General features: G+C 32.6%; 1 pseudogene; it reads left to right on the forward strand.

Moving 5' to 3' along the window:
* The first annotated feature begins 293 nt into the window (after nucleotides 1-293).
* LOC145288506 (5S ribosomal RNA) lies at nucleotides 294-411 on the forward strand (annotated as a pseudogene).
* Nucleotides 412-8,499: the final 8,088 nt, after the last annotated feature.

The following is an 8,499-nucleotide window of genomic DNA, read 5'->3' on the forward strand; positions in this document are numbered from 1 at the left end:
CGGATAAGGTAATTGATAAAAATTAAGTTGTAAGTGACAGCCTTCTGGAAGTTGAAGGTCCAATACTCAGTACAGGCAATACTCAGAATACAACTGCACATTACTTAGGACGTATACCCGATCATGGCTTACGCAATGAGAACAGGATCGCCACTTTCGGATTGAATAAAGAGTTCTATTCGAAATTCCTTGCAGATTTCGACAGAAAGATTCCCAAGTTTAACCAGATACAGCCGAGGTAGATATGAGGTTACATCAACCGAAACATTGTGAAAATAACGCTTAAAATGAGTGTATACGGCATGATCACGTTTGACACACCGGTTCCCGTCAGATCACCGAAGATAAGCAACGATGAGCCTGTCCAGTACCAGATGGGTGACCATTTGGAACTTCCAGGTGCTGTATGTGCTCTCCGCTTATCTCGGCATTGTTTCCAGCCATCCTGGACTTCTCCTTGTCACTGGACTCAAACAGTGCCGATTCAGGAGAGGTGTGGTTGAGGATTACGCAACCCCTGCCACAATTACACATACAGCTGCCCCTATAGAGGTATCGTTTTCTTTGGAGACTAAACGGAAGAATACAAGAGTAGGGCAGTAAGTTTGAAAGTTCAAATAATACGAATTATCAATCCACATCTCAAAAATTCATAAACATACCTTCACCAATATTCTTCTAAAATCAAATCAATTAGTTTTGCTATTCCTCTCAACACAGCATCTTTCTGTTGCCATAATTCTCATCACATACGCTCTCATCGACACCGTTAGCTTCTTCTGCTTTTTATTTCTCGCCGCCATTTTGCTTTTCTCGCTATTTTTGCCAACATTTTCTCTGCGCAATCTTAATTTTCCCATTTATCTTCTTGAAGGAGACATTTCTTTCGGCTATTTTTCTACCTCTTATTTTACTCAATCTCTCTTCATCTATTCGTTTTTTTTTGGGGGGGTCCTTTTTTTTACTTTCATTTTTTTTTTCGGGTGCGATTAAGTTTATATGTATATTTTTTCGTTATTCTTGTTCATTTTTAAAGTTATTTTCCAATCTCGTTTATTATTCTATCAAGGAAACACTTTTATTCCGTAAACAACTGCCGTTATTTATAAGTTTCTACTCGTTCTATTTGTAAGTGTCTTAAGTGTTGGAAAGATAGAGGAAAAGATATATATATATATATATATATATATATATATATATATATATATGTGAGAGAGAGAGAGAAAGAGAGAAAGAGAGAGAGAGAAAGAGAGAGAGAGAGAGAGAGAGTAAGATGGTCCGAAAGAAGGCGAGAAAAGATAGCAAAAGATAATTAAATGAAAGCAAATATATTTCTTTATGTATATTTATGACTTTTTAGATGTACCTCTTGTGGAAACAATAATAATGGCATATTTGCAAAATCCTTAACATAACGTTGGTGAAGGAGTCTGGCACGGTTCAGCTTATGTCTCTCTATTTCTATTAGTAGCGGTACCCAGCATCGATCGGGGTCCTAATTTCCAAATTACAAATTATAAAAATAAAAAAGAAAAACAATTCACTGAATTTTTTTAAATGCGGATTGATAAGTTTGTATTTGTATTATTCGGACGACTGTTCTTCTCTTGAGTATTCTTCGTAAAACGTTTCAGTCGCTGTAACCTTCGAAAGTCTTTAGGTGTATCGTGCCGCCCCCGAGAATCTTTCTGTCGAACTTTCAAATATGCAAAAATCATGACTAAGAACTGTATGTAAGCGATTCCATGTAAACGTGAAAAACATTTTTTATGGAAAGCACTCCAGACAAAGCGTGAAGCCACTTGGTGTAAGAAGCTAACAAGAACGAAAGGTGGTTGTTGTAAAACCAGGAGATTTCTATTGGCCTTAGTCGTGCAAAGGCACCATTTATAGGTAGGAGGAAGGGGGAAAACAGTCAGCAAGGTAGGAGGAAAGAAGTCTACAACCCTGTGGTTCTTAGAAAAGAAGTTATTGGAATATGAAATCGTGTTACAATGACGTATCAATTAGAAGAATTGATGGAGACCGCTAGACCAACGAGTCGAACGAGTTGAAAAAAAAGTTGAAAAAGCAGGAAATAGATCAGATAATTCTGAAGAAGACATGACATAATAATATTTATAGAAAAGACACTAGTAACATAAGAGATAAGGATGGATCAATCAAATAGCAGATATATTACAGCATCTTATCAAGAACTTTCAAATAAGACAGAAATTCTCCAGCACAAATATGACAACAATACTCCATACATGGTCTGATTATAGATTTCTAAAGATAGTGATTAGCCTTAAGCGTGTGCAAGTGTTTATATTTTTTTCTACAAAGGAATCACCACTTATACAGGCCCAGTGGCCGCTCGAGGATGAGGGTTAAAGAGTGAACAGTGGTCAAAAGGACAATATCATAGTAATCGTTAGAAGCGTAAATTTGGTAAATTGGATTACTTAAGTGGAACGGCTCATCAAGAACTTGTTTACATAGGACTTGAAGACGACTATATTGTATTTAATAGATTTTAAAAATAAATCATTTAGTGTCCTATTTATTGGACAGTAGGAACTAATGGGTTAGATAATACACATAAACACATGAAAAAAACTTTTTGGCGCTTCTATGTCATAATAAGGAAAAAATATTGAATTTTAAGTAAAACAAATGGAACCTCCGTAATTCTCAGGTCACAAATAGTAAAACATCCAAAAATTACGAAGAACAATTATGTAGAAAAAAATTATTAATGAAAAAAAGGAATTTGTGAAATCATTGTATTACGCTTGCTAGAGATAAGTTGATAAGGGAGATAATTAAGTTTTATTGTTTTTGTCACGTGATGAACGTAATTCAAAATGCCGAGCAAATTTTATTCCCTCATATAACTTTAAACTTTTTTTCATTAATAATTATTTTTCTACCTTATCGTTTTCCGTAAGTTTGGGATATGTTACTATTTTGACATGGCAATTACGTAGGTACCATTTGTTTTACTTGAAATTCAGTATTTTTTCATCGTTATATTTTCATTATATGAAGGACCTTTTTTATTTCATTAGATAGTTAAGAGAAACAATTTTACCAGACGCAGAAAAAGCAATGGATCTAATATATGAACTCCCAAAAAAGGAAACCACGAGAAAGAAATACCGTTTCGTTTCAGAGTCGATTTTTCCTCAAGATCGGGGCCATCCATGAGAATCTCAGGAAGAAAAGTGACACGCTTACAAGTGAAAGATATGGGATGGGTCTAAATTGGATTAAACGAAATAAGTCATTACTTGGGCTATGACAACAGCATATTCTTTTCCTTATTTTGATTCTCAGGTACATATCCATTGATATCTTATATGTTTTTATATAGAGTGATGTGGTTCTCAGTTGATTAATCGTATCTAACTGTGTCGAATATATACTCGAGAGTCAAAACAATGAAAAGAATATTCTGTTGTCCTAGCCCTAGTCATTACGTATCCAATCCACACTGAACCTTTAGTCAACTTCTAGATCAGCTGCATATTTCAACTGATCCGATGAAGATGGGGGAAAAAGTAACACCAGAATAGAGAGTGGTGTCATCAGCATTAATTTTAATCTCCTGAATAATATTCTGTCTCATTGATATAGAGAAGAATCAGTTGAACTTCGAATAGAACACAACACTATGATAATGCCAAGAACCTCATCACAACACCATAACCTTGTCGTTTATGTAGAAAACTAACATACAAAACTCTGCCAAACGCCTTCGGAATGACAAACGCAATGACCCTACCCTCTTCTAAATTATCCATAAACCGACGGATCCGCTCAGTTACAGCAATCACAAACTGTACAAAGGTGAGGCATGTCTTCCATTAAAAATAAAGTTAGAGTAGCATCAGAAAGCCGTAATAAATAGAGATATTGAAAAGTCAGCTATAATTGACCACACATATAATGGAGAGTAAAGGGGAAATCATCTATACTAATGGGATGAAGGAAAAATTAGAGACAAAGGATGATGGAGAGTAAGACAACTCAAAGAAGAGCGCATATGCTGGATAGGAATTACCTACTAAGCAAATCTAGTATAGAATTTAATACAATATGAGAACCATTAATTATAAATAATAGATAAGATCTCCATAAATAATAGATAAGATCTCCATGCGCACACACACATGTCAGTCTCTTTAAGAACTCGGTTCTTGTTGGGCACTTAAAAGTTGAAATGAAAGTCGGTCTCTTAAGGTGGCATGGGCAAATCAGGATATTATAATCATTATGCTACATTTAAAAATAAGTGTTTAAAATTCAAGGATATTTCTCGCGGTTGAGGTTGGCTGTGAGGTTTATTCTTTGCTAATGAAGTCAGAGATGACTTCGTGGCCGGGTTCGAATCTCCCAACCGGCAGTAGTCGTGTCTCCCTGCACTGATGATTTCCAAAAATTATCATATATATATATATATATATATATATATATATATATATATATATATAGTAGCGTCCAAAACAAAGGGACAACATTTTAAAACCTAATATAATAACAACTGTGAAATGCTGAAATTTTGACAACTGGTAGTCGTTATCACCCATAATAACATACTAAAATTTGAATCATTTGCAAAGGATAGAAAAAGAATTATAACAATTATAATACTATAATTTACTGACTATAGTATATATATATATATATATATATATATATATATATATATATATATATATATATGGTATGTATGTGTGGTATATATGCATTTATGTGTGTAAATGTATTTATATATATGTGCGTTTGTGTATGTGTAGTATGTATATATATATATATATATATATATACTAGCAATCGGTGCTCGGCGTTGCCCAGGTGTTTTGAAGTGTATGCTGAGGAAAAAAAACGGTCAATTTGTTTAAACTTTGACCCTTATTATGACCTCTTAACATTTATTGTTTAGGGATCAAGTAAAGTTAATAAGTTAAATCCATGTCCAAGGAATGTGTTCAGACCTTAAATTGTAGGAGGAGTTTGGTAGAGTTCTCAAAGGTCTAATTGTTGAATATTGACCACTTAATCGCCAAATTTCTGTCGAAAACCTATCACATCGATTTTCTCAAATCTCAGTACCCTGTATATCAAATTTCGAATCTGTAGGCTTAAAATTGACAGAGTTTTAGCGTAGGGAAATGCACACAGACGCACAGACACTATCACTTATACATATATATAAACATAAACATCATATATATAAGGATAATAGTACGCCATATATATATAACAAAAGACCATTATTTACTGAAATGAAAGGAAAACCCGGGGGAACTTTACCCAAAAATAAATCTATATTTTTTTGTGTGTATTGATAGTCTGGTACTTATACAGTTTAGTGACGACATTAAAAAATGGAAATATTGAAAAAAAAATTTTATTGTACGTAACTTATAGAGTGAAGTTCTCCGAAAAAAAATTTCACTTCATTTGATCAAGTAGTTTTTTTTTACAGCGAAAACCAATGATTTATCACGGCTACGACGGGCTACGTCAACGTGGCCATTTTGGAAATTTTACTGCAGGCCCAGGAATGCCCCAAGGGCAGGTAACTGCCGTACATAGCAGAATACCTCCATTTTAGGCCAATCTAGCCCTTTTTCCCCCCACCAGAATGAGATTTTTTTTTTTTTTTGCGAAGACAGATGCCATTTTTGGGGTGTTTTTTTTTTTTAATTTGTAACAGAAGTAAATAAACGAAGTTTCGAAGTTATCCATGCGTGTCCAACTGAGCATGTTTCGAAAATAATCTCGTATAAAAATTCTTCAATTCTTTGCATTCTTCAATTTCTTTGCATATTCAATAGTATTCTTATTTAAAAAAAAAAAAAACGCAAAAAAATTGCAGATTTAAAAAAAAAAGAAAAAAAACGTAAAAAATTGCAGATGTGTTGTGCGCATCTCAATATGGCGAAAAAAAAGGCTAGATTGCGAAATTTGGCCTAAAATGGAGGTATTCTGCTAGGTACATTTCCAAAATGGCCACGTTGACGTCGTCGTGATAAATAATTGTTTTTCGCTGTAAAAACAAAACTACTTGATCTAATGAAGTGAAATTTTTTTTCGGAGAACTTCAGTCTATAACAGTTACGTACAATAAAATTTTTTTTCAATATTTCGATTTTTTAATGTCGTCACTAAACTGTATAAGTATCGATAGTCTTATCAACACCCCTTTTTTCTATTTATTTAAAAAGAAAATACAACTTTATACAAATTCCCTATTAGTTTTTTTTTCGGTTCTCTTATACGATGATCATCTTTATTTAACTATTACGTGTAATTATATTCATACAGATATTCTATATGATTTATATTTGCGTAATATTTGCGTAGAAATGAAGAAAATCAAATTTACTGTGTATTTATCGTGTTGCCATAACAACGTGACGTAGCCAAGGACGGTAGTGGACGTGAGTGTGTGTGCGTGTGTGCGCGTGTTTTCGTGCTGTATTGTTTCGTATCTTATCAACTTCTTCAAATCTATGTGTACAGTAATACAAACCCGTTTTTCGAGCTGAATAAATGTGTTACATTGAATAAAAACACGAAAAATATATCCAGTTTGGTAGAAAAGTAACTTATCTTGCCTTTGATAACATTTATTTGTTATATATTTGTTTTTTGACAACTTTTTCGAATCTATGTGTACAGTAATACAAACCCGAAATGAAAAGACCACGAGTGAACGCGCGTTTTACATAAAAATAAGTATTTTTAATTTTTATCTTTCTAACTTTAAAAAAAAGTTTAAAAATTTTATCAGCCGGCATAATTTATTTTTAAATATTGAAAAATTTCAGGAAATTAATTTTTGCTTGATTTTCAAAACATTGTTTTCGTGTTGTGTACGTGTCTGCGGCTAGCACCAGAATGGCGGCCGTGATGTCGTAGGTTGGATTGTAAGATTGTGTAAGTTTCGTATTTTTTTAATTTGTAAATAACAAGTTAGAAAAAAATTAAACCCTTCCAAGATGGACAATAAATAAAGCCATAATATTTTATGGTAAAGTTAAGAGCCTACGAACCATAGTTTTTTAGGAGATGTGATTATTGGATTAACCAATCAGAAATCGTCTGTTGCACACACATATCTGTTTTTATAGATATATAGAAGATAGATATATATATATATATTTACTAAACTTTAGAAAGAAAAAAGGTCAATAAGATAAGCAGAGTTATCTCCCTTATACTATTATTTAACTGGTGTTTACTGGGTACTATATAATTAAAAATAAAAAATAAATAAACGTCTATTTACGTAAACAAGGAAAGAATATTATAGCCACAAAATAAAACAAATAAAAATATATAAAAATAAGCCCAATTACCCACCTTAAACACGAATACAAATATAAAAAATAAAAAATAAAAGAACACAAAATAGAAACATCAACAACAACAGCAAAAATATATATATTTATAACAAACTAGTGTAATATATATATAATAATTATAATAATAATAAGAGATAAAATAAGGTCTAACAAAGTTATCTCCACCTTCCCTCACACAATAGGTCACGTGAATTTTTACTGCGATACTATTATTGTAAAAAATGAAAAAAAACCTTAGCCGCATAATAATAATAATAATAATAATAATAATAAATTATAAAATATTATATAAAATATATATAGCCAGTGTTTATAACAAAAAATAATTAAATAAGCAAATAAAATAAATTATCCTCCCCCCCCAGCTCCATACGGTTAAACTAATCACACTTTTCTGCGATCCTGACGTCTTTCTGCAGTCATGTCCTCTTCTGTTCCGCCATCTTGAATACACTTTTGTCTTCTTTTTTTTGAAAAAGAGAGGTACCTTTCTCCCGAAATTAATCAATGTTTCATACTACCAACGGACTTTATATGCACCGGACATACCAGCAACTTGGTTATAAAATAATTATACATCGAGGTGAGGAATGATAGATGAATAAACAGTTAAACATTTCTCTTCTCAATCACACCCGTCTACTTGTTTGTTTGTTTTTCTTTTCTATATTCTCATGATTCCGGTCTTTTTCGCAGTGTTTTTTTTTTGTTTGTTTTTTTGCTTTTAAAACTTCCATATATTCTTTTACCAACAATGCTTCAAGGAAACTACCACCTACTCTTATATATATATATATATATATGTGTGTGTGTGTGTGTGTGTGTGTGTGTGTGTGTGTGTGTGTGTGTGTGTGTGTGTGTGTGTGTGTGGAGCGAGAGGGCGAACGAGAGAAAGACAGAGAGAGATTAGTTTTACAAGTTTCATTAACTCTAATCAATTGTCCTTTCAAATACTTTCCCCGAAACAATTATCAACGCCGAGATTAAATAGCAATAAATTCGCCTCCCTACCGTGATAGCGTTGTGTATGTGCAGCTAGCCACGTGTTTTGTTTTATATTTGAATTGTCTCTTGATTTAATTGCATTATATTATATCTACATTTAGTGATTGATATTACACTTAATTGTTTTCTTTTT

This window comes from Euprymna scolopes, chromosome 11 (genome assembly GCF_053919585.1).
Source record: "Euprymna scolopes isolate OS-2025 chromosome 11, ASM5391958v1, whole genome shotgun sequence".
NCBI classification, from domain to species: Eukaryota; Metazoa; Mollusca; class Cephalopoda; order Sepiida; family Sepiolidae; genus Euprymna; species Euprymna scolopes.